Here is a 26,016-nt window from a genome sequence, read left to right as displayed (position 1 = left end):
AGACAAGGTAGTTCTGCGTACTAAACCTGGGTTCCTACCTAAGGTGGTCACTAACAGGAATATCAATCAAGAGATTGTGGTTCCATCTTTGTGTCCTAATCCTTCTTCGAAAAAGGAACGTCTGCTACACAATCTAGATGTAGTCCGTGCCCTGAAATTTTATCTACAGGCAACTAAGGATTTTCGACAAACGTCTTCCCTGTTTGTCGTTTATTCTGGTCAGAGGAGAGGTCAAAAAGCTTCGGCTACCTCTCTCTCCTTTTGGCTTCGTAGCATAATACGGTTAGCCTATGAGACTGCTGGACAGCAGCCTCCTGAAAGAATTACAGCACATTCTACTAGAACTGTGGCTTCCACTTGGGCCTTTAAGAATGAGGCTTCTGTTGAACAGATTTGCAAGGCTACAACTTGGTCTTCTCTTCATACTTTTTCCAAATTTTACAAATTTGACACTTTTGCTTCTTCGGAGGCTGTTTTTGGGAGAAAGGTTCTTCAGGCAGTGGTTCCTTCCGTATAAAGAGCCTGCCTGTCCCTCCCTTCATCCGTGTACTTTAGCTTTGGTATTGGTATCCCATAAGTAATGGATGATCCGTGGACTGGATACACTACAAGAGAAATAAATTTATCAGGTAAGCATAAATTATGTTTTTTTTGGGTTGTGGATTAATTTTTTCAGCAAAATATGGCTGTTTTTATTTTTATTCCCTCCCTCTCTAGTGACTCTCTTGAGTGGAAGACTCCACATCTTGGGTATTGATATCCCATATGTCACTAGCTCATGGACTCTTGCCAATTACATGAAAGAAAACCTAATTTATGTAAGAACTTACCTGATAAATTCATTTCTTTCATATTGGCAAGAGTCCATGAGGCCCACCCTTTTTATGGTGGTTATTATTTTTTTGTATAAAGCACAATTATTTCCAAATTTCCTTTGTTGATGCTTTCTACTCCTTTCTTTATCACCCCACTGCTTGGCTATTCGTTAAACTGAATTGTGGGTGTGGTGAGGGGTGTATTTATAGGCATTTTGAGGATTGGGAAACTTTGCCCCTCCTGGTAGGAATATATATATATATATATATATATATATATATATATATATATATATATATATATATATATATATATATATATATATATATATATATATATATATATATATATTTATATATATATATATATATATATTTATATATATATATTTATATATATATATTTATATATATATATTTATATATATATATTTATATATATATATTATTTATATATATATATATTATTTATATATATATATATATATTATTATTTATATATATATTATTATTTATATATATATATATATATATATATATATATACAGGTATACCTCACTTTACAGCGCTTCACTTTACAGCGCTTCGCTTATACAGCGCTTTGTGGAGCTGAAGTTCAACCTCCAAATATTTGAAACAGTGCTGTAATCTTCGTGAGATTGCGAGAAAAGTGACTGACACCATTTTGTTATGTGAAGTTCACTTTGTTTACTGCATTACAGTGCAATCTGTGTCTCAGTGTTATAGTCTGGACAATTTTACTACAGTAATTGTCACTATTTTACAGGTACAGTATTTATTGAATAGTGTTAAACTAAACATAGCAATATTGCACCTCTAATATATGTTAGTTTAAACATGTTATCAAGTTTTTAAACACACTGGCAAATGAAGAGATAGCTAAAACTGCCTTGTTTCACTTTAAGGCGGTTTTTACTTTACAGCGGGGCTCCAGTCCCTAACCCGCTGTATGAGTGGGGTATACCTGTGTATATATATATATATATATATCTATCTATCTATCTATCTATCTCTGGTTTTAGTAATAGGTATTTGAACATTTTTGTTTTTATTCTTTTTACTCAAACCAACTACTTACATGAATCAAGCCATGTTGAAGGTTATCCTGGAAGAAAACTTGCTTCCTTCTGGATTGGTTTTTTTTTTTTTTTTTTCTTCTAGCAAGAAAATGCTCCATGCTACACAGCCAGGTCAATCAAGGTGTGGATGCAGGACCACCAGATGAAGACTATGTCATAGCCAGCAACATGTTCAGACGTGAACCCCATTGAAAACCTCTGGAATGTTATCAAGAGGGAGATGGATGGTCACAAGCTATGAAACATTGCCAAGCAGCTTGAATTTTTAGTTGCATAAAGTCGTTTAACTGCAATGTGAAAGTGGTGGAGAACATGCCATGACACATGAAGGTTGTTATTTGAAATTCAAGGTTATTCCACCAAATATTGATTTATGAACTCTTGCTAAGTTAAAACATTAGTATTGTGGTGTTTTAAAAATTAATATGAACCTGCATTATTAGAGGTCAGAAAACACTGCATCTTTTTTTTATTTTGACCAGTTGTCATTTTCTTCAAATAAATGCTCTAAATTACAATATTTTTTTATTTGGAATTGAGAGAGAAATGTTGCCCGTAGTTTATAGAAAAGAACAAAAATGTTAAAGGGACACTGAACCCAAAATTTTTCTTTTGTGATACAGAGCACGTAATTTTAAGAAACTTTCTAATTTACTCCTATGATCAATTTTTCTTCGTTCTCTTGCTATATTTATTTGAAAAAGAAGGCATCTAAGCTTTTTTCTTGGTTCAGAACTATGGATAGCTCTCTTTTATTGGTGGATGAATTTATCCACCAATCAGCAAGGACAACCCAGGTTGTTCACCAGAAATGGTCCGGCATCTAAACTTACATTCTTGCATTTCAAATAAAGATACCAAGAGAATAAAGAAAATTTGATAATAGAAGTAAATTAGAAAGTTGCTTAAAATTTCATGCTCTATCTAAATCGCGAAAGAAAATTTTTGGGTTCAGTGTCCCTTTAATTTTATTCAAACACATCTATAAATAGTAAAACTAGAGAAACTTAAATTCGATATCTTTTTTACGATTGAGAAATACTATTAACTTTCCTTTTACTCTGCCAGTGTTTGGTGTACAGTGTTCTTCACAAAAAATTTTGCTAGCCGGTACTTTTGGAAAATTATACCATGTTACTTAGAGTATCTAAAGCACAATTTAGTTGCATAATTTAACGTAAATTGATTTAATAATAATTTGTGCAGCAAACATTGAAATCATTTTAAAGGGACATGACACCTAGATTTTTTTCTTTTGTGATTGAGAGAGAACATACATTTTTGATCAACTTTCCAATTCTATTATAAATTTTGCAATATTTTTTTTAGTATCCTTTATAAGGAGCAGCAATGCGCTAGCTGAATTCATTTGGTGAGCCAATGACCAGAAGCATATACAGTACCCTCCACTAATATTGGCACCCATGGTAAATATGAGCAAAGTATTCTGTGAAAAATTGTGTCTTGTTCAAAAAATACTCTGCTCTCATGGATATCAAAAAATTTCAAACACAACACAGGTTTATCCAGAAAAAAAAATCTGTATTAAATCTGACACAATTATTGGCACCCCTATGAATTCATATGAGAAAAATATATATTTAAAGTATATTCTCATTTATATTTTTTACTTTTGGTGAGACCAAGGAATATAGCTGTGGTGTGGGGAAAAAGTTGTTGAGCTTCACAAAATGGGAAGTGGCTGTAAGAAAATAGTAAAATCAGGACAATCATTTAGAGGTTCCAATCAACTGGAAATGTTATGAATCAACCTGGAATAGGATGTGTGTCTATATTGTCTCAATGCATTGTGAAAGGGATGGTTCAAGTGGCCAAGATATCTCCAAGGATCACAGCTGGAGAATTGCTGAAGTTGCTTCTTGGGGTCAGAAAGTCTCCATATCTACAATCCAACGTCGCCTACATCACCATAAGTTGTTTGGAAGGGTTTCATGAAAAAAGCCTGAGTACCTGCACATTTTGTTAGGATACTTGGCATCATGGACTCTATCAAATATCAACAGATATTAAATGAACGCCTGACTGCCTCTGCCAGAAAGCTTAAAATGGGCAGTGGTCCGATCTTCCAGCAGGACAATAATCCAAAACACACATCAAAATCAACACTATAAAATGTTTTACTGACCATGAAATCAAGGTCCTGCCATGGCCTTCCCAGTCCCCTGATTTGAACCCCATAGAAAACCCGTGGGGTGAACTGAAGAGGAGAGTCCATCAGCATTGACCTGAAAGTTTGAAGGATCTGAATAAATGCTGTATCGAGGTATGATCTCGGATCCCTTGCCATGCATTCTCAAACAACCTCAGGCATTATAGGAGAAGACTCGGAACTGCTATCTTGGTAAAGGGAGGTAGCACAAAGTATTGACTAAAATGGTGCCAATAATTGCCACACACATTTAACAACTTTTTTTTTTTTTTGATAAACCTGTGTTTTATTTGTAATTGTTTGATTTCCATGAAAGCAGAGTATTTTTGTGTATTTTTTTTTAATTTAAGGTTAAACAATAGACAATTTCTCCAACATTGGTGTGTCCGGTCCACGGCGTCATCCTTACTTGTGGGATATCTCTTCCCCCACAGGAAATGGCAAAGAGTCCCAGCAAAGCTGGCCATATAGTCCCTCCTAGGCTCCGTCCACCCCAGTCATTCTCTTTGCCGTTGCACAGGCAACATCTCCACGGAGATGGTTAAGAGTTTTTGGTGTTTAAATGTAGTTTTTTAAGTCTTCTATCAAGTGTTTGTTATTTTAAAATAGTGCTGGTATGTACTATTTACTCTGAAACAGAAAAGGATGAAGATTTCTGTTTGTGAGAGGAAGATGATTTTAGCAGACAGTAACTAAAATCGTTTGGTGTTTCCACATAGGACTGTTGAGTTGAAGTAACTTCAGTTGGGGGAAGCAGTTAGCAGACTTTTCTGCTTAAGGTATGACTAGCCATATTTCTAACAAGACCATGTAATGCTGGAAGGCTGTCATTTCCCCTCATGGGGACCGGTAAGCCATTTTCTTAGTCAAACAAACAGAATAAAGGGCTTATTATGGGCTAAAAAAACTGGTAGACATTTTTATGGGCTAAATCGATTGCTTTATTTGGGCATTTTATTCATATTTATGCTGACAATTTGCATTTATAAACTTGGGGAACGTTTATTAAACGGCAGGCACTGTGTTAGACACCTTTTCCAGTCAGGGGACCTTCCTAGTTGTAGACTGAGCCTCATTTTCGCACCATTACTGCGCAGTTGTTTTTTGAGAGCAGGGCATGCAGATGCATGTGTGAGGATCTAAAAATCACTGAAAAAGCTTCTAGAAGGCGTCATTTGGTATCGTATTCCCCTCTGGGCTTGGTTAGGTCTCAGCAAAGGCTATAGCTGGGACTGTATAGTGCAATACTATTAAGGCTTTAAGACACTGTGGTGAAATTTTGGTTATTTTTGAACAATTCCTTCATACTTTTTCACATATTCAGTAATAAAGTGTTTTCTGTTTAAAATTTAAAGAGACAGTAACGGTTTTGTTTTAAAACATTTTTTGTGCTTTGTTGACAAGTTTAAGCCTGTTTAACATGTCTGTACCTTCAGATAAGCTATGTTCTATATGTATGAAAGCCAATGTGTCTCCCCATTTAAATTTATGTGATAATTGTGCCATAGCGTCCAAACAAAGTAAGGACAGTACTGCCACAGATAAGGAAATTGCCCAAGATGATTCCTCAGATGAGGGGAGTAAACATGATACTACATCATCTCCTACTGTGTCTACACCAGTTTTGCCCACGCAGGAGGCCCCTAGTACATCTAGTGCGCCAATACTTATTACCATGCAACAATTAACGGCTGTAATGGATAACTCCATAGCAAATATTTTATCCAAAAGGCCTACTTATCATAGAGAGCGCAATTGCTCTGTTTTAAACACTGAAGAGCAGGAGGGCGCTGATGATAATTGTTCTGTCATACCCTCACACCAATCTGAAGGGGCCATGAGGGAGGTTTTGTCAGATGGAGAAATTTCAGATTCAGGAAAAATTTCTCAACAAGCTGAACCTGATGATGTGACATTTAAATTAGAACATCTCCGTGCACTGCTTAAGGAGGTGTTATCTACTCTGGATGATTGTGACAACTTGGTCATTCCAGAGAAATTATGTAAGATGGACAAGTTCCTAGAGGTTCCGGTGCACCCCGACGCTTTTCCTATACCCAAGCGGGTGGCGGACATATTAAATAAGGAGTGGGAAAAGCCCGGCATACCTTTTGTTCCCCCCCCTATATTTAAGAAATTATTTCCTATGGTCGACCCCAGAAAGGACTTATGGCAGACAGTCCTTAAGGTCGAGGGGGCAGTTTCTACTCTAAACAAACGCACTACTATTCCTATTGAAGATAGTTGTGCTTTCAAAGATCCTATGGATAAAAAAATGGAAGGTTTGCTTAAAAAGATTTTTGTACAGCAAGGTTACCTTCTACAACCCATTTTGTGCATTGTTCATGTCACTACAGCAGCGTGGTTCTGGTTCGAGGAACTAGAAAAGTCGCTCAGTAGAAAGACTCCATATGAGGAGGTTATGGACAGAGTTCACGCACTTAAATTGGCTGACTCTTTTATTTTAGATGCCACTTTGCAATTAGCTAGATTAGCGGCGAAAAATTCAGGGTTTGCTATCGTGGCGCGCAGAGCGCTTTGGCTAAAGTCTTGGTCAGCGGATGTGTCATCCAAGACAAAATTGCTTAACATCCCTTTCAAAGGTAAAACTCTATTTGGACCAGAATTGAAAGAGATTATTTCAGACATCACTGGGGGAAAGGGCCACGCCCTTCCACAAGATAGGTCTTTCAAGGCTATAAATAAGTCTAATTTTCGTCCCTTTCGCAATTTCAGGAACGGACCGGCCTCTAATTCTGCATCCTCTAAGCAAGAGGGTAATGCCTCACAACCCAAACCAGCCTGGAAACCGATGCAAGGCTGGAACAAGGATAAGCAGGCCAAGAAGCCTGCCGCTGCTAACAAAACAGCATGAAGGAGTAGCCCCCGATCCGGGACCGGATCTAGTGGGGGGCAGACTCTCTCTTTTTGCTCAGGCTTGGGCAAGAGATGTTCAGGATCCCTGGGCGCTAGAAATAGTTTCTCAAGGTTATCTCCTGGAATTCAAGGAACTACCCCCAAGGGGAAGGTTCCACAGGTCTCACTTATCCTCAAACCAAATAAAGAGACAGGCATTCTTACATTGTGTAGAAGACCTGTTAAAGATGGGAGTGATACACCCAGTTCCAATAAAGGAACAAGGAATGTGATTTTATTCCAATCTGTTCGTAGTTCCCAAAAAAGAGGGAACTTTCAGACCAATTTTGGATTTGAAGATCCTAAACAAATTTCTCAGGGTACCATCGTTCAAGATGGAAACCATTCGAACGATTCTACCCACTATCCAGGAAAGTCAATTTATGACTACCGTGGATCTAAAGGATGCGTACCTTCATATTCCTATCCACAAAGAACATCATCAGTTCCTAAGGTTCGCTTTTCTGGACAAGCATTACCAGTTTGTGGCCCTCCCATTCGGGTTAGCCACTGCTCCAAGGATTTTCACAAAGGTGCTAGGGTCCCTTCTAGCGGTTCTAAGACCGAGGGGCATTGCAGTAGTACCTTACTTGGACTACATTCTAATACAAGCGTCGTCCCTGTCAAAAGCAAAGGCTCATACAGACATCGTTTTGGCCTTTCTCAGATCACACGGATGGAAGGTGAACATAGAAAAAAGTTCTCTGTCTCCGTCAACAAGAGTTCCCTTCTTGGGAACAATAATAGATTCCGTAGAAATGAGGATTTTTCTGACAGAGGTCAGAAAATCAAAACTTCTAAGCTCTTGTCAAGCTCTTCATTCTGTTCCTCGTCCTTCCATAGCGCAGTGCATGGAAGTAGTAGGGTTGATGGTTGCAGCAATGGACATAGTTCCTTTTGCACGAATTCATCTAAGACCATTACAACTGTGCATGCTCAAACAGTGGAATGGGGATTATACAGACTTGTCTCCAATGATTCAAGTAGATCAGAAGACCAGAGATTCACTCCGTTGGTGGCTGACCCTGGACCATCTGTCCCAGGGAATGAGCTTCCGCAGACCAGAGTGGGTCATTGTCACGACCGACGCCAGTCTAGTGGGCTGGGGCGCGGTCTGGGAATCCCTGAAAGCTCAGGGTCTATGGTCTCGGGAAGAGTCTCTTCTCCCGATAAACATTCTGGAACTGAGAGCGATATTCAATGCTCTCAGGGCTTGGCCTCAACTAGCAAAGGCCAGATTCATAAGGTTCCAATCAGACAACATGACGACCGTTGCGTATATCAATCATCAGGGGGGAACAAGGAGTTCCCTGGCGATGAAAGAAGTGACCAAAATAATTCAATGGGCGGAGGATCACTCCTGTCACCTGTCTGCGATCCACATCCCAGGTGTGGAAAACTGGGAGGCGGATTTTGAGTCGTCAGACATTCCATCCGGGGGAGTGGGAACTCCACCCGGAGATCTTTGCCCAAATAACCCAATTATGGGGCATTCCAGACATGGATCTGATGGCGTCTCGTCAGAACTTCAAGGTTCCTTGCTACGGGTCCAGATCCAGGGATCCCAAGGCGACTCTAGTAGATGCACTAGTAGCACCTTGGACCTTCAACCTAGCTTATGTATTTCCACCGTTTCCTCTCATTCCCAGGCTGGTAGCCAGGATCAATCAGGAGAGGGCCTCGGTGATCTTGATAGCTCCTGCGTGGCCACGCAGGACTTGGTATGCAGACCTGGTGAATATGTCATCGGTTCCACCATGGAAGCTACCTTTGAGACAGGACCTTCTTGTTCAGGGTCCATTCGATCATCCAAATCTGGTCTCCCTCCAGCTGACGGCTTGGAGATTGAACGCTTGATTCTATCGAAGCGTGGGTTTTCAGATTCTGTGATAGATACTCTGGTTCAGGCCAGAAAACCGGTAACTAGAAAGATTTACCATAAAATATGGAAAAGATATATCTGTTGGTGTGAATCCAAAGGATTCCCATGGAATAAGATAAAAATTCCTAAGATTCTCTCCTTTCTACAAGAAGGTTTGGAGAAAGGATTATCTGCAAGTTCTCTAAAGGGACAGATCTCTGCTTTATCTGTCTTACTACACAAAAGACTGGCAGCTGTGCCAGATGTTCAAGCATTTGTTCAGGCTCTGGTTAGGATCAAGCCTGTTTACAGACCTTTGACTCCTCCCTGGAGTCTAAATCTAGTTCTTTCAGTTCTTCAAGGGGTTCCGTTTGAACCTTTACATTCCATAGATATTACGTTACTATCTTGGAAAGTTTTTTTTTTTTGGTTGCAATTTCTTCTGCTAGAAGAGTTTCAGAGTTATCTGCTCTGCAGTGTTCTCCGCCCTATCTGGTGTTCCATGCAGATAAGGTGGTTTTGCGTACTAAGCCTGGTTTTCTTCCTAAGGTTGTTTCTAACAAAAATATTAACCAGGAGATAGTTGTACCTTCTTTATGTCCGAATCCAGTTTCAAAGAAGGAACGTTTGTTACACAATTTGGACGTAGTCCGTGCTCTAAAATTCTATTTAGAGGCTACAAAAGATTTCAGACAACCTCTTCCTTGTTTGTTGTTTATTCTGGTAAAAGGAGAGGTCAAAAAGCGACTTCTACCTCTTTCCTTTTGGCTTAAAAGCATCATCCGATTGGCTTATGAGACTGCCGGACGGCAGCCTCCTGAAAGAATCACAGCTCACTCCACTAGGGTTGTGGCTTCCACATGGGCCTTCAAGAACGATGCTTCTGTTGACCAGATATGTAAGGCAGCGACTTGGTCTTCACTGCACACTTTTGCCAAATTTTACAAATTTGATACTTTTGCTTCTTCGGAGGCTATTTTTGGGGGAGAGGTTTTGCAAGCTGTGGTGCCTTCCGTTTAGGTAACCTGATTTGCTCCCTCCCTTCATCCGTGTCCTAAAGCTTTGGTATTGGTTCCCACAAGTAAGGATGACGCCGTGGACCGGACACACCAATGTTGGAGAAAACAGAATTTATGCTTACCTGATAAATTACTTTCTCCAACGGTGTGTCCGGTCCACGGCCCGCCCTGGTTTTTTTAATCAGGTCTGATGAATTATTTTCTCTAACTACAGTCACCACGGTACCATATGGTTTCTCCTATATATATTTCCTCCTGTCCGTCGGTCGGATGACTGGGGTGGGCGGAGCCTAGGAGGGACTATATGGCCAGCTTTGCTGGGACTCTTTGTCATTTCCTGTTGGGGAAGAGATATCCCACAAGTAAGGATGACGCCATGGACCGGACACACCGTTGGAGAAAGTAATTTATCAGGTAAGCATAAATTCTGTTTTTTCACAGCTGCCTTTGCTCATATTTACCAAGGGTGCCAATATTAGTGGAGGGCACTGTATGTGCAGTCACCAATTAGCAGCAACCTCCCAGGTTCTGAGCCTACCTAGGCATGCTTTTCAAAAAAGGATACCAAGAGAACTAAATATTGATTACATTTTAGCTGGGCGGTGTGCCCATTAAATAGGTACTAGGGAGAACACTGGGTGTATATCTCTACCAAGTTTGTTTTTACTTGAAATTATGCTTTCACTACCATCTAGCTTTTTGACTTTTTAATTTGTCCTTGGGTATTTTTTGTGAGTGAGCTATAGTTTATAGGAAACCAACATAATCAGTTTTGAGAACACAAAAAAGCATAGTTAAGCAGTGGGTTCCTTTTGAGAAGAACTAGCTGGCTTGTTGGTAATCTTACACACATTGCAACTATGAGGTGCCTGTACCGCTCACCATTTGATCCCCAAGGTAAAGGTACACTGAACAAACCTCTGTTACGCGGTGCAATGCTGATGTGGTGGAACAAGTCGCAAGCACCATCCAGAACACTTGCAGCGGCACTAACCCATTGATGTAATATTTTTTTAATTTGTGAAATAAGGTTTTCCACTAAGCAGAAAAAACCACCACTTGCAGCAGCACTTGTGAGATCAAAAATTAAAATGTAAACTTTATTTCACGTCTTGACTCTTCTAATTCTACTGTTTCTCTGATAAAACTCTGGCTCATGACAAGTGAGACATAGCTTATGAAGTGCAGGACAGGATGTTGTATTTTTACATACTCTTACAATATTTAGGAACCTTTCTCTTTCAAAAGGTGAGTTTTGAAGCTTGTACTTGATCAAAATGATCACACTGGTTAGGTTAAACACTGAAGTCAGTGTGTTTCATTCTAAACCATATTGATGCATCATCATTCAGTTCGAAACTTTTTTTTATGTGATCCTTATTATAGTTACATTATTTATGCAGGGGTCTGTAATCTATAATACTAGTGTGATATGTGGTAGTAATCATTAAAGGGACAGTATACACTCATTTTCATATAACTGCATGTAATAGACACTACTATAAAGAATAAGATGCACAGATACTGATATAAAAATCCAGTATAAAACTGTTAAAAAACTTACTTAGAAGCTGTCAGTTTGGCTCTGTTGAAAAGGTAGCTGGAAAGCCCACTGCAAGTGGCAAATAAGACACTCCCCCCTCCCCCTTCTTTTACATATGAAAAGACCCTTTACACAAACAGGAGCAAGCTGGAGAAGGTAGCTGACGGTATTCACATAAAACTTTGGGGCTTGGTTAGGAGTCTGAAAATCAGAGCAATGTTATTTAAAAATAAGCAAAACTATACATTTATTTAAAAAAAAAACAACAACTTTATGGGCTATATAAATAGATCATCTACAAAACATTTATGCAAAGAAAAAAATGAGTGTATAATGTCCCTTTAATGGCACTTACAGTGCTGCACTAAGAATTGACACTTTTTTTTTTTGGGGACAGTACGGGAGAGAGATGGATTTCAGCGAAAGGACTCTGAGAATGGTAGGGGTATGCTACTGATAGGCGGCAGGGCTAACATTCTGATTTTTATGTAGATATGTGACAGAGGGCTTTTAGGTAAATAGTTTTATAAGGTAGTGGTTTTATTTTTATTACATGTATACCCTTCCTCAGACGTCCTCATACTTTGTCCCCGAAATGTCACTGTTCACAGTAAAGGATTACTTTTGAAATGACCAGAGTGCAAGTTTTTTTTTTTGTTCGTATCTATTGAAGTTTACTAGCACCCTGGCAGCTGTTTGACGGGTGAGAGTGCACATCCTATATAGATAGAGATATAGATACACATATATATATATATACATATATAGATAGATACACACACACTATAAAAATATATATATATATATATATATATATATATATATACACATACACACACACACACACACACACACACACACACACTATATAGAGATATATATGTATGTGTATATATATATATATATATATATATATATATATATATATATATATATATATATGTATTTTTATATATAGCACCAATACCATTTTTTTATGACTGAGTACAAGTACCGATACTTGTTTTCAAATACTAGCTGATACCAATTACTGATACTTTTTTTTTTTAATGTCATGTGACAGTATACCAAGCACAATACAGACTAATTATTTGATTCCTTCTTTATAATTATAAAGGACTGTAATTCAAAAGACATTATGAAATAATAAAACAGTTTTATTTGTCACAAAGTTCACTGAACATGTTTATAAATAAAAAAAATATTACAATAAAATATTAAATTTAAACGTGTGATGCAATTGGGTTGTAGGGCTGTTGTATAACATCAATCTGACATTTGTATGGAGGTTCGACTCTAAGTTGAACAGTCTTTCACTTTCCACACTACTGCATGGGGCAGAAAGATATTTTTGGCCCATTTTAGCCAGAGCTGGAAATCTGTTTATTAACTGCTCAGTACTTCAGGGGCAACCCTAATATATATATATATATATATATATATATATATATATATATATATATATATATATATATATATATATATATATATATATATATATATATATATATATATATATATATATATGTGTGTGTGTTTAGGGGTTAATAGGTAGTTTATGGGTGTTAGTGTACTTTTTAGCACTTTAGTTAAGAGTTTTATGCTACGGCGTTGTCGTGTAAAACTCTTAACTACTGACTTTAAAATGCGGTTCCAGTGTTGACAGGAGAGGGTGTACCACTCACTTTTGGTCAGACTTGTAATACCGGCGCTATGCAAGTCCCATTGAAAATATAGGATACGCAATTGATGTAAGTGGATTTGCGGTATTTCCTAGTCTGGCTAAAAAAGTGAGCGGTACACCTGTAAATTCAGGACTCGTAATACCAGCGGGCGTTAAAAAGCAGCGTTGGGACTGGCCAACACTGCTTTTTAAGCCTAACGTAAGACTCGTAATCTAGCCGTAAGTTTGTTCTGCCCAATGTGGGTATATTTTTATATATATACAGGGAGTGCAGAATTATTAGGCAAGTTGTATTTTTGAGGATTAATTTTATTATTGAACAACCATGTTCTCAATGAACCCAAAAAACTCATTAATATCAAAGCTGAATAGTTTTGGAAGTAGTTTTTAGTTTGTTTTTAGTTATAGCTATTTTAGGGGGATATCTGTGTGTGCAGGTGACTATTACTGTGCATAATTATTAGGCAACTTAACAAAAAACAAATATATACCCATTTCAATTATTTATTTTTACCAGTGAAACCAATATAACATCTCAACATTCACAAATATACATTTCTGACATTCAAAAACAAAACAAAAACAAATCAGTGACCAATATAGCCACCTTTCTTTGCAAGGACACTCAAAAGCCTGCCATCCATGGATTCTGTCAGTGTTTTGATCTGTTCACCAACATTGTGTGCAGCAGCAACCACAGCCTCCCAGACACTGTTCAGAGAGGTGTACTGTTTTCCCTCCTTGTAAATCTCACATTTGATGATGGACCACAGGTTCTCAATGGGGTTCAGATCAGGTGAACAAGGAGGCCATGTCATTAGATTTTCTTCTTTCTCTTGTAAGGTGTATCCAGTCCACGGATCATCCATTACTTGTGGGATATTCTCATTCCCAACAGGAAGTTGCAAGAGGACACCCACAGCAGAGCTGTAATATAGCTCCTCCCCTAACTGTCATAGCCAGTCATTCTCTTGCAACTCTCAACAAGCTAGGTCGTTGTAGGAGAGAGTGGTTAAATATAGTTAGTTTATTTTCTTCAATCAAAAGTTTGTTATTTTTAAATAGTACCGGAGTTGTGCTATTTTATCTCAGGCAGTAAATAGAAGAAGAATCTGCCTGAGGTTTCTATGATCTTAGCAGGTTGTAACTAAGATCCATTGCTATTCTCACATATGTCTGAGGGGATTACACAGTTGAGGTAAAACTTCAGCGAGAGAATGGCGTGCAGTTTATTCTGCTATCAGGTATGTGCAGTTATAATTTTTTCTAGAGATGGAAAACACTAGAAAATGCTGCTGATACCGGATTAATGTAAGTTAAGCCTGAATACAGTGATTTAATAACGACTGGTATCATGCTTACTCCCAGGGGTAATACCCTTATGATATTGCAATATAAAACGTTTGCTGGCATGTTTAATCGTTTTTATATATGCTTTGGTGATAAAACTTTATTGGGGCCTAGTTTTTTCCACATGGCTGGCTTAAATTTTGACTAGAAACAATTTCCACTGTTGTAGTATAAAAGTTACAGTTGGTGCAGTTAAAATTACAAACTGTGACATCCAGCTTCCCTCAAAGGCCCTCTGAATGCTATAGGACATCTCTAAAGGGCCCAAAGGCTTTCCAAAGTCATTTATTGGGGGAAGGTAGGGCCACAGCAGCTTGCTGTGGCAGTTGGTTGTGACTGTTAAAAAATGTCTATTTCGTTTTTTTGATCCGTTTTTTGAACTAAGGGGTTAATCATCCATTTGCAAGTGGGTGCAATGCTCTGTTAGCCTATTATACACACTGTAAAAATTTCGTTTGATTTACTGCATTTTTTCACTGTTTTTCAAATTCTGACAAAATTTGTTTCTCTTAAAGGCACAGTACCATTTTTTATATTTGCTTGTTAACTTGATTTAAAGTGTTTTCCAAGCTTGCTATTCTGTATAAACATGTCTGACATAGAAGAAACTCCTTGTTTATTATGTTTAAAAGCCATGGTGGAACCCCCTCTTAGAATGTGTACCAAATGTACTGATTTCATTTTATGCAATAAAGATCATTTTCTGTCTTTAAAAAATGTATCACCAGAGGAATCTGACGAGGGGGAAGTTATGCCGACTAACTTTCCCCACATGTCAGACCCTTTGACCCCCGCTTAAGGGACTCACGCTCAAATGGCGCCAAGTACATCTAGGGCGCCCATAGCGTTTACTTTACAAGACATGGCGGCAGTCATGGATAATACACTGTCAGCGGTATTAGCCAGACTACCTGTACTTAGAGGTAAGCGAGATAGCTCTGGGGTGAGACAAAATGCAGAGCATACTGACGCTTTAAGAACCATGTCTGATACTGCCTCACAATATGCAGAAGCTGAGGAAAGAGAGCTTCAGTCAGTGGGTGATGTTAATGACTCAGGAAAGATACCTGATTCTAATATTTCTACATTTAAATTTAAGCTTGAACACCTCCGCGTGTTGCTTAGGGAGGTTTTAGCTGCTCTGAATGACTGTGATACCATTGCAGTGCCAGAGAAATTGTGTAGACTGGATAAATACTTTGCAGTGCCGGTGTGTACTGATGTTTTTCCAAATAGCTAAAAGGTTTACAGAAATTATTAATAAGGAATGGGATAGACCAGGTGTGCCATTCTCTTCCCCTCCTATTTTTAGAAAAATGTTTCTAATAGACGCCACCACACGGGACTTATGGCAGTCAGTCCCTAAGGTGGAGGGAGCAGTTTCTACTCTAGTAAAGATTACTACTATCCCTGTCGAGGACAGTTGTGCTTTTTTTTTTTTTTTTTTAGATCCAATGGATAAAAAATTAGAGGTTACCTTAAGAAAATATTTATTCAACAAGGTTTTATCCTACAGCCCCTTGCATGCATTGCCCCTGTCACTGCTGCTGCGGCGTACTGGTTTGAGTCTCTGGAAGAGGCTTTACAGGTAGCGACTCCATTGGATGACATACTTGGCAAACTTAGAGCACTTAAGCTAGCCAATTCTTTTATTCTGATGCCATTGTTCATTTGACTAAACTAACGGCTAAGAATTCTGGTTTTGTTATACAGGCGCGCAGAGCGCTATGGCTTAGATCATGGTCAGCTGACGTGACTTCAAAATCTAAGCTACTTATCATTCCTTTCAAGGGGCAGACCCTATTCGGGCCTGGTTGAAGGAGATTATTGCTGATATCACTGGAGGAAAAGGTCATGCCCTTCCTCAGGACAGGTCCAAATCTAGGGCCAAACAGTCTAATTTTCATGCCTTTCAAAACTTCAAGGCAGGTGCGGCATCAACTTCCTCTAATGCTAAACAAGAGGGAACTTTTGCTCAATCCAAGACGGTCTGGTGACCAAACCTGACCTGGAAAATAGGTAAGCAGGTAAAAAAGCCTGCTGCTGCCTCTAAGACAGCATGAAGGAACGGCCCCCTATCCGGGAACGGATCTAGTAGGGGGCAGACTTTCACTTTTTGCCCAGGCGTGGGCAAGAGATGTTCAGGATCCCTGGGCGTTGGAAATTATATCCCAGGGATATCTTCTGGACTTCAAAGCTTCCCCCCCAAAAGGGAGATTTCACCTTTCACAATTATCTGCAAACCAGATAAAGAGAGAGGCATTCTTACACTGTGTACGAGACCTCCTAGTTATGGGAGTGATCCATCCAGTTCCAAAGGAGGAACAGGGACAGGGTTTTTACTCAAATCTGTGGTTCCCAAAAAAGAGGGAACCTTCAGACCAATTTTGGATCTAAAGATCTTAAACAAATTCCTCAAGAGTTCCATCATTCAAGATGGAAACTATTCGTACCATCCTACCACTGATCCAGGAGGGTCAATATATGACTACAGTGGATCTAAAGGATGCTTATCTTCACATTCCGATACACAAAGATCATCATCGGTTTCTCAGGTTTGCCTTTCGAGACGGGCATTACCAGTTGTAGCTCTTCCCTTGGGATTAGCTACAGCCCCAAGAATCTTTACAAAGGTTCTAGGGTCGCTTATGGCGGTCCTAAGGCCGCGGGGCATAGCAGTAGCCCCTTATTTAGACGACATCCTGATACAGGCGTCAAACTTCCAAATTGCCAAGTCTCATATGGACGTAGTACTGGCATTTCTGTGGTCGCATGGGTGGAAAGTGAACGAGGAAAAGAGTTCTCTATCCCCACTCACAAGAGTTTCCTTTCTAGGGACTCTGATAGATTCTGTAGAAATGAAAATTCACCTGACGGAGTCCAGGTTATCAAAGCTTCTAAATTCCTGCCGGGTTCTTCATTCCATTCCGCGCCCTTCGGTGGTTCAGTGTATGGAAGTAATCGGCTTAATTGTAGCGGCAATGAACATAGTGCCGTTTGCACGCTTACATCTCAGACTGCTGCAACTATGCATGCTCAGTCAGTGGAACGGGGATTACACAGATTTGTCCCCTCAACTGAATCTGGACCAAGAGACCAGGGATTCTCTTCTCTGGTGGCTATCTCGGGTCCATCTGTCCAAAGGTATGACCTTTCGCAGGCCAGATTGGACAATTGTTACGACAGATGCCAGCCTTCTAGGTTGGGGTGCAGTCTGGAATTCCCTGAAGGCTCAGGGATCGTGGACTCAGGAGGAGTCTCTCCTTCCATTAAATATTCTGGAACTAAGAGCGATATTCAATGCTCTTCAGGCTTGGCCTCAGTTAGCAACTCTGAGGTACATCAGATTTCAGTCGGACAACATCACGACTGTAGCTTACATCAGCCATCAAGGGGGAACGAGAAGTTCCCTAGAGATGTTAGAAGTTTCAAAAATAATTCGCTTGGCAGAGATTCACTCTTGCCACCTATCAGCTATCCATATCCCAGGTGTAGAGCACTGGGAGGCGGATTTTCTAAGTCGTCAGACTTTTCATCCGGGAGAGTGGGAACTCCATCCGGAGGTATTTGCACAACTGATTCATCGTTGGGGCAAACCAGAACTGGATCTCATGGCGTCTCGCCAGAACGCCAAGCTTCCGTGTTACGGATCCAGGTCCATGGATCCCAAGGCGACACTGATAAATGCTCTAGCAGCGCCCTGGTCTTTCAACCTGGCTTATGTGTTTCCACCGTTTCCTCTGCTCCCTCGACTGATTGCCAAGATCAAGCAGGAGAGAGCATCGGTGATTCTGATAGCACCTGCGTGGCCACGCAGGACCTGGTATGCAGATCTAGTGGACATGTCATCCTTTCCACCATGGTCTCTGCCTCTGAAACAGGACCTTCTACTTCAGGGTCCTTTCAACCATCCAAATCTAATTTCTCTGAGGCTGACTGCCTGGAGATTGAACGCTTGATTTTATCAAAGCGTGGCTTCTCCGAGTCAGTTGATACCTTAAGACAGGCACGAAAGCCTGTCACCAGGTAAATTTACCATAAGGTATGGCGTAGATATCTTTATTGGTGTGAATCCAAGGGTTACTCATGGAGTAAGGTCAGGATTTCTAGGATATTATCTTTTCTCCAAGAAGGATTGTCAGCTAATTAAGCGTCTGACAGATGTTCCAGACGTTCAGGCATTTTGTCAGGCTTTAGTTAGAATCAAGCCTGTGTTTAAACCTGTTGCTTAAACTTGGTTCTTAAGGTTCTTCAAGGAGTTCCGTTTGAACCTCTTCATTCCATAGATCAAGCTTTTATCTTGGAAAGTTATTTTCTCCAACATTGGTGTGTCCGGTCCACGGCGTCATCCTTACTTGTGGGATATTCTCTTCCCCAACAGGAAATGGCAAAGAGTCCCAGCAAAGCTGGCCATATAGTCCCTCCTAGGCTCCGCCCACCCCAGTCATTCTCTTTGCCGTTGCACAGGCAACATCTCCACGGAGATGGTTAAGAGTTTTTTGGTGTTTAAATGTAGTTTTTATTCTTCTATCAAGTGTTTGTTATTTTAAAATAGTGCTGGTATGTACTATTTACTCTGAAACAGAAAAGATGAAGATTTCTGTTTGTGAGAGGAAGATGATTTTAGCAGACAGTAACTAAAATCGATTGCTGTTTCCACATAGGACTGTTGAGATGAAGTAACTTCAGTTGGGGGAAACAGTTAGCAGACTTTTCTGCTTAAGGTATGACTAGCCATATTTCTAACAAGACTGTGTAATGCTGGAAGGCTGTCATTTCCCCTCATGGGGACCGGTAAGCCATTTTCTTAGTCAAACAAACAGAATAAAGGGCTTAATATGGGCTAAAAATCTGGTAGACATTTTTATGGGCTAAATCGATTGCTTTATTTGGGCATATTATTCAGATTTAGGCTAACAATTGGCATTTATAATCTTGGGGAACGTTTATAAAACGGCAGGCACTGTTAGACACCTTTTTCAGTCAGGGGGCCTTTCTAGTTATAGACTGAGCCTCATTTTCGCGCCATTACTGCGCAGTTGTTTTTGGAGAGCAGGGCATGCAAATGCATGTGTGAGGATCTAAGAATCACTAAAAAAGCTTCTAGAAGGCGTAATTTGGTATCGTATTCCCCTCTGGGTTTGGTTGGGTCTCAGCAAAGACTATAGCTGGGACTGTATAGGGGTTAAATTTTAAAACGGCTCCAGTTCCGTTATTTTAAGGGTTAAAGCTCTGGTGTGCAATACTTTTAATGCTTTAAGACACTGTGGTGAAATTTTGGTAATTTTTGAACAATTCCTTCATACTTTTTCACATATTCAGTAATAAAGTGTTTTCTGTTTGAAATTTAAAGAGACAGTAACTGTTTTATTTTAAAACTTTTTTTGTGCTTTGTTGACAAGTTTAAGCCTGTTTAACATGTCTGTACCTTCAGATAAGCTATGTTCTATATGTATGAAAGCCAATGTGTCTCCCCATTTAAATTTATGTGATAATTGTGCCATAGCGTCCAAACAAAGTAAGGACAGTACTGCCACAGATAATGATATTGCCCAAGATGATTCCTCAGATGAGGGGAGTAAACATGATACTACATCATCTCCTACTGTGTCTACACCAGTTTTGCCCACGCAGGAGGCCCCTAGTACATCTAGTGCGCCAATACTTATTACCATGCAACAATTAACGGCTGTAATGGATAACTCCATAGCAAATCTTTTATCCAAAATGCCTACTTATCAGAGAGAGTGCGATTGCTCTGTTTTAAACACTGAAGAGCAAGAGGGCGCTGATGATAATTGTTCTGTCATACCCTCACACCAATCTGAAGGGGCCATGAGGGAGGTTTTGTCTGATGGAGAAATCTCAGATTCAGGAAAAATTTCTCATCAAGCTGAACCTGATGTTGTGACATTTAAATTTAAATTAGAACATCTCCGCGCACTGCTTAAGGAGGTGTTATCTACTCTGGATGATTGTGACAACTTGGTCATTCCAGAGAAATTATGCAAGATGGACAAGTTCCTAGAGGTTCCGGTGCCCCCCGACGCTTTTCCTATACCCAAGCGGGTGGCGGACATAGTAAATAAGGAGTGGGAAAAGCCCGGCATACCTTTTGTTCCCCCCCCTATATTTAAGAAATTATTTCCTATGGTCGACCCCAGAAAGGACTTATGGCAGTCAGTCCCCAAGGTCGAGGGGGCAGTTTCTACTCTAAACAAACGCACTACTATTCCTATCGAAGATAGTTGTGCTTTCAAAGATCCTATGGATAAAAAATTAGAAGGTTTGCTTAAAAAGATTTTTGTACAGCAAGGCTACCTTCTACAACCAATTTCATGCATTGTTCCTGTCACTACGGCAGCGTGGTTCTGGTTCGAGGAACTAGAAAAGTCGCTCAGTAGAAAAACTCCATATGAGGAGGTTATGGACAGAGTTAACGCACTTAAATTGGCTAACTCTTTTATTTTAGATGCCGCTTTGCAATTAGCTAGATTAGCGGCGAAAAATTCAGGGTTTGCTATCGTGGCGCGCAGAGCGCTTTGGCTAAAGTCTTGGTCAGCGGATGTGTCATCCAAGACAAAATTGCTTAACATCCCTTTCAAGGGTAAAACTTTATTTGGACCAGAATTGAAAGAGATTATTTCAGACATCACTGGGGGAAAGGGCCACGCCCTTCCACAGGATAGGTCTTTTAAGGCTAAAAATAAGCCTAATTTTCGTCCCTTTCGCAGAAACGGACCAGCCTCTAATTCTGCATCCTCTAAGCAAGAGGGTAATACCTCACAACCCAAACCAGCCTGGAAACCAATGCAAGGCTGGAACAAGGGTAAGCAGGCCAAGAAGCCTGCCACTGCTAACAAAACAGCATGAAGGAGTAGCCCCCAATCCGGGACCGGATCTAGTGGGGGGCAGACTCTCTCTCTTTGCTCAGGCTTGGGCAAGAGATGTTCAGGATCCTTGGGCGCTAGAAATAGTTTCTCAAGGTTATCTCCTGGAATTCAAGGAACTACCCCCAAGGGGAAGGTTCCACAGGTCTCACTTATCCTCAAACCAAATAAAGAGACAGGCATTCTTACATTGTGTAGAAGACCTGTTAAAAATGGGAGTGATACACCCAGTTCCAATAAAGGAACAAGGAATGGGATTTTATTCCAATCTGTTCGTAGTTCCCAAAAAGGAGGGAACGTTCAGACCAATTTTGGATTTGAAGATCCTAAACAAATTTCTCAGGGTACCATCGTTCAAGATGGAAACTATTCGAACGATTCTACCCACCATCCAGGAAAGTCAATTTATGACTACCGTGGATCTAAAGGATGCGTACCTACATATTCCTATCCACAAGGAACATCATCAGTTCCTAAGGTTCGCTTTTCTGGACAAGCATTACCAGTTTGTGGCCCTCCCATTCGGGTTGGCCACTGCTCCAAGGATTTTCACAAAGGTGCTAGGGTCCCTTCTAGCGGTTCTAAGACCAAGGGGCATTGCAGTAGTACCTTACTTGGACGACATTCTAATACAAGCGTCGTCTCTGTCAAAAGCAAAGGCTCACACGGAGATCGTTCTAGCCTTTCTCAGATCTCACGGATGGAAGGTGAACAAAGAAAAAAGTTCTCTGTCCCCGTCAACAAGAGTTCCCTTCTTGGGAACAATAATAGATTCCTTAGAAATGAGGATTTTTCTGACAGAGGTCAGAAAATCAAAACTTCTAAGCTCTTGTCAAGTGCTTCATTCTGTTCCTCGTCCTTCCATAGCGCAGTGCATGGAAGTAGTAGGATTGATGGTTGCAACAATGGACATAGTTCCTTTTGCACGAATTCATCTAAGACCATTACAACTGTGCATGCTCAAACAGTGGAATGGGGATTATACAGACTTGTCTCCAATGATTCAAGTAGATCAAAAGACCAGAGATTCACTCCGTTGGTGGCTGACCCTGGACCATCTATCCCAGGGAATGAGCTTCCGCAGACCAGAGTGGGTCATTGTCACGACCGACGCCAGTCTGGTGGGCTGGGGCGCGGTCTGGGAATCCCTGAAAGCTCAGGGACTATGGTCTCGGGAAGAGTCTCTTCTCCCGATAAACATTCTGGAACTGAGAGCGATATTCAATGCTCTCAGAGCTTGGCCTCAACTAGCAAAGGCCAAATTCATAAGGTTTCAATCAGACAACATGACGACCGTTGCATATATCAATCATCAGGGGGGAACAAAGAGTTCCCTGGCGATGAAAGAAGTGACCAAAATAATTCAATGGGCGGAGGATCACTCCTGCCACTTGTCTGCGATCCACATCCCAGGAGTGGAAAATTGGGAAGCGGATTTTCTGAGTCGTCAGACATTCCATCCGGGGGAGTGGGAACTCCATCCGGAAATCTTTGCCCAAATAACTCAATTATGGGGCATTCCAGACATGGATCTGATGGCGTCTCGTCAGAACTTCAAGGTCCCTTGCTACGGGTCCAGATCCAGGGATCCCAAGGCGACTCTAGTAGATGCACTAGTAGCACCTTGGACCTTCAACCTAGCTTATGTATTCCCACCGTTTCCTCTCATTCCCAGGCTAGTAGCCAGGATCAATCAGGAGAGGGCCTCGGTGATCTTGATAGCTCCTGCGTGGCCACGCAGGACTTGGTATGCAGACCTGGTGAATATGTCATCGGCTCCACCATGGAAGCTACCTTTGAGACAGGACCTTCTTGTTCAGGGTCCATTCGAACATCCAAATCTGGTCTCCCTCCAACTGACGGCTTGGAGATTGAACGCTTGATTCTATCAAAGCGTGGGTTTTCAGATTCTGTTATAGATACTCTGGTTCAGGCCAGAAAACCTGTAACTAGAAGAATTTACCATAAGATATGGAAAAAATATATCTGTTGGTGTGAATCCAAAGGATTTCCATGGAATAAGATAAAAATTCCTAAGATTCTCTCCTTTCTACAAGAAGGTTTGGAGAAAGGATTATCTGCAAGTTCTCTAAAGGGACAGATCTCTGCTTTATCTGCCTTACTACACAAAAGATTGGCAGCTGTGCCAGATGTTCAAGCATTTGTTCGGGCTTTGGTTCGGATTAAGCCTGTTTACAGACCTTTGACTCCTCCCTGGAGTCTAAATCTAGTTCTTTCAGTTCTTCAAGGGGTTCCGTTTGAACCTTTACATTCCATAGATATTAAGTTACTATCTTGGAAAGTTTTGTTTTTGGTTGCAATTTCTTCTGCTAGAAGAGTTTCAGAGTTATCTGCTCTGCAGTGTTCTCTGCCCTATCTGGTGTTCCATGCAGATAAGGTGGTTTTGCGTACTAAGCCTGGTTTTCTTCCTAAGGTTGTTTCCAACAAAAATATTAACCAGGAGATAGTTGTACCTTCTTTGTGTCCGAATCCAGTTTCAATTACACAATTTGGACGTTGTCCGTGCTCTAAAGTTCTATTTAGAGGCTACTAAAGATTTCAGACAAACATCTTCCTTGTTCGTCGTTTATTCTGGTAAAAGGAGAGGTGAAAAAGCGACTTCTACCTCTTTCCTTTTGGCTTGAAAGCATTATCCGATTGGCTTACGAGACTGCCGGACGGCAGCCTCCTGAAAGAATCACAGCTCACTCCAATAGGGCTGTGGCTTCCACATGGGCCTTCAAGAACGAGGCTTCTGTTGACTAGATATGTAAGGCAGCGACTTGGTCTTCACTGCACACTTTTGCTAAATTTTACAAATTTGATACTTTTGCTTCTTCGGAGGCTATTTTTGGGGGAGAGGTTTTGCAAGCTGTGGTGCCTTCCGTTTAGGTAACCTGATTTGCTCCCTCCCTTCATCCGTGTCCTAAAGCTTTGGTATTGGTTCCCACAAGTAAGGATGACGCCGTGGACCGGACACACCAATGTTGGAGAAAACAGAATTTATGCTTACCTGATAAATTACTTTTCTCCAACGGTGTGTCCGGTCCACGGCCCGCCCTGGTTTTTTAATCAGGTCTGATGAATTATTTTCTCTAACTACAGTCACCACTGTACCATATGGTTTCTCCTATATATATTTCCTCCTGTCAGTCGGTCGAATGACTGGGGTGGGCGGAGCCTAGGAGGGACTATATGGCCAGCTTTGCTGGGACTCTTTGCCATTTCCTGTTGGGGAAGAGAATATCCCACAAGTAAGGATGAGGCCGTGGACCGGACACACTGTTGGAGTAAGTAATTTATCAGGTAAGCATAAATTCTGTTTTTTTGGTAGCTATTTCCTCGGCTCGTAGAGTCTGAGCTATCTGCCTTACAATGTGATTCTCCTTATCTGATTTTTCAGACGGATAAGGTAGTCCTGCGTACCAAACCTGGGTTCTTACATAAGGCGGTATCTAACAAGAATATCAATCAAGAGATTGTTGTTCCATCCTTGTGTTACACAATCTGGACGTGGTCCGTGCTTTAAAGTTTTACTTACAAGCTACTAAAGATTTTCGTCAAACATCTGCTTTGTTTGTTGTCTACTCTGGACAGAGGAGAGGTCAAAAGGCTTCGGCAACCTTTTTTTCTTTTTGACTAAGAAGCTTAATCCACTTAGCCTATGAGACTGCTGGACAGCAGCCTCCTGAAAGAATTACAGCTCATTCCACTAGAGCTGTGGCTTCCACTTGGGCCTTTAAAAATGAGGCTTCTTTTGATCAGATTTGCAAGGCGAAGACTTGGTCTTCGCTTCATATTTTTTCAAAATTTTACAAATTTGATACTTTTGCTTCTTCAGAGGCTATATTTGGGAGAGAGGTTTTACGGGCAGTGTTTCCTTCCATTTAAGTTCCTGCCTTGTCCCTCCCTTCATCCGTGTACTTTAGCTTTGGTATTGGTATCCCACAAGTAATGGATGATCCGTGGACTGGATACACCTTACAAGAGAAAACACAATTTATGCTTACCTGATAAATTTATTTCTCTTGTGGTGTATCCAGTCCACGGCCCGCCCTGTCATTTTAAGGCAGGTAATTTTTAAATTTAAACTACAGTAACCACTGCACCCTATGGTTCCTCCTTTCTCGGCTTGTTTTCGGTCGAATGACTGGCTATGACAGTTAGGGGAGGAGCTATATTACAGCTCTGCTGTGGGTGTCCTCTTGCAACTTCCTGTTGGGAATGAGAATATCCCACAAGTAATGGATGATCCGTGGACTGGATACACCACAAGAGAAATAAATTTATCAGGTAAGCATAAACTGTGTTTTTATACCCTTTCTTGCCAGCCACGCTGTGGAGTACTTGGACGCGTGTGATGGAGCATTGTCCTGCATGAAAATCATGTTTTTCTTGAAGGATGCAGACTTCTTCCTGTACCACTGCTTGAAGAAGGTGTCTTCCAGAAACTGGCAGTAGGACTGGGAGTTGAGCTTGACTCCATCCTCAACCCGAAAAGGCCCCACAAGCTCATCTTTGATGATACCAGCCCAAACCAGTACTCCACCTCCACCTTGCTGGCGTCTGAGTCGGACTGGAGCTCTCTGCCCTTTACCAATCCAGCCACGGACCCATCCATCTGGCCCATCAAGACTCACTCTCATTTCATCAGTCCATAAAACCTTA

At 40.7% G+C, this 26,016-nt stretch overlaps 1 protein-coding gene across 1 annotated transcript in view; it reads left to right on the top strand.

The window, feature by feature from the left end:
* LOC128638982 (dual specificity tyrosine-phosphorylation-regulated kinase 1A) overlaps positions 1-26,016 on the top strand; it is a 596,957-nt gene that overhangs the window by 11,816 nt on the left and 559,125 nt on the right. The window lies entirely within an intron of this gene.

Source organism: Bombina bombina, chromosome 8 (assembly GCF_027579735.1).
Source record: "Bombina bombina isolate aBomBom1 chromosome 8, aBomBom1.pri, whole genome shotgun sequence".
NCBI classification, from domain to species: domain Eukaryota; kingdom Metazoa; phylum Chordata; class Amphibia; order Anura; family Bombinatoridae; genus Bombina; species Bombina bombina.
This window is presented reverse-complemented; position numbering and strand designations above follow the sequence as displayed.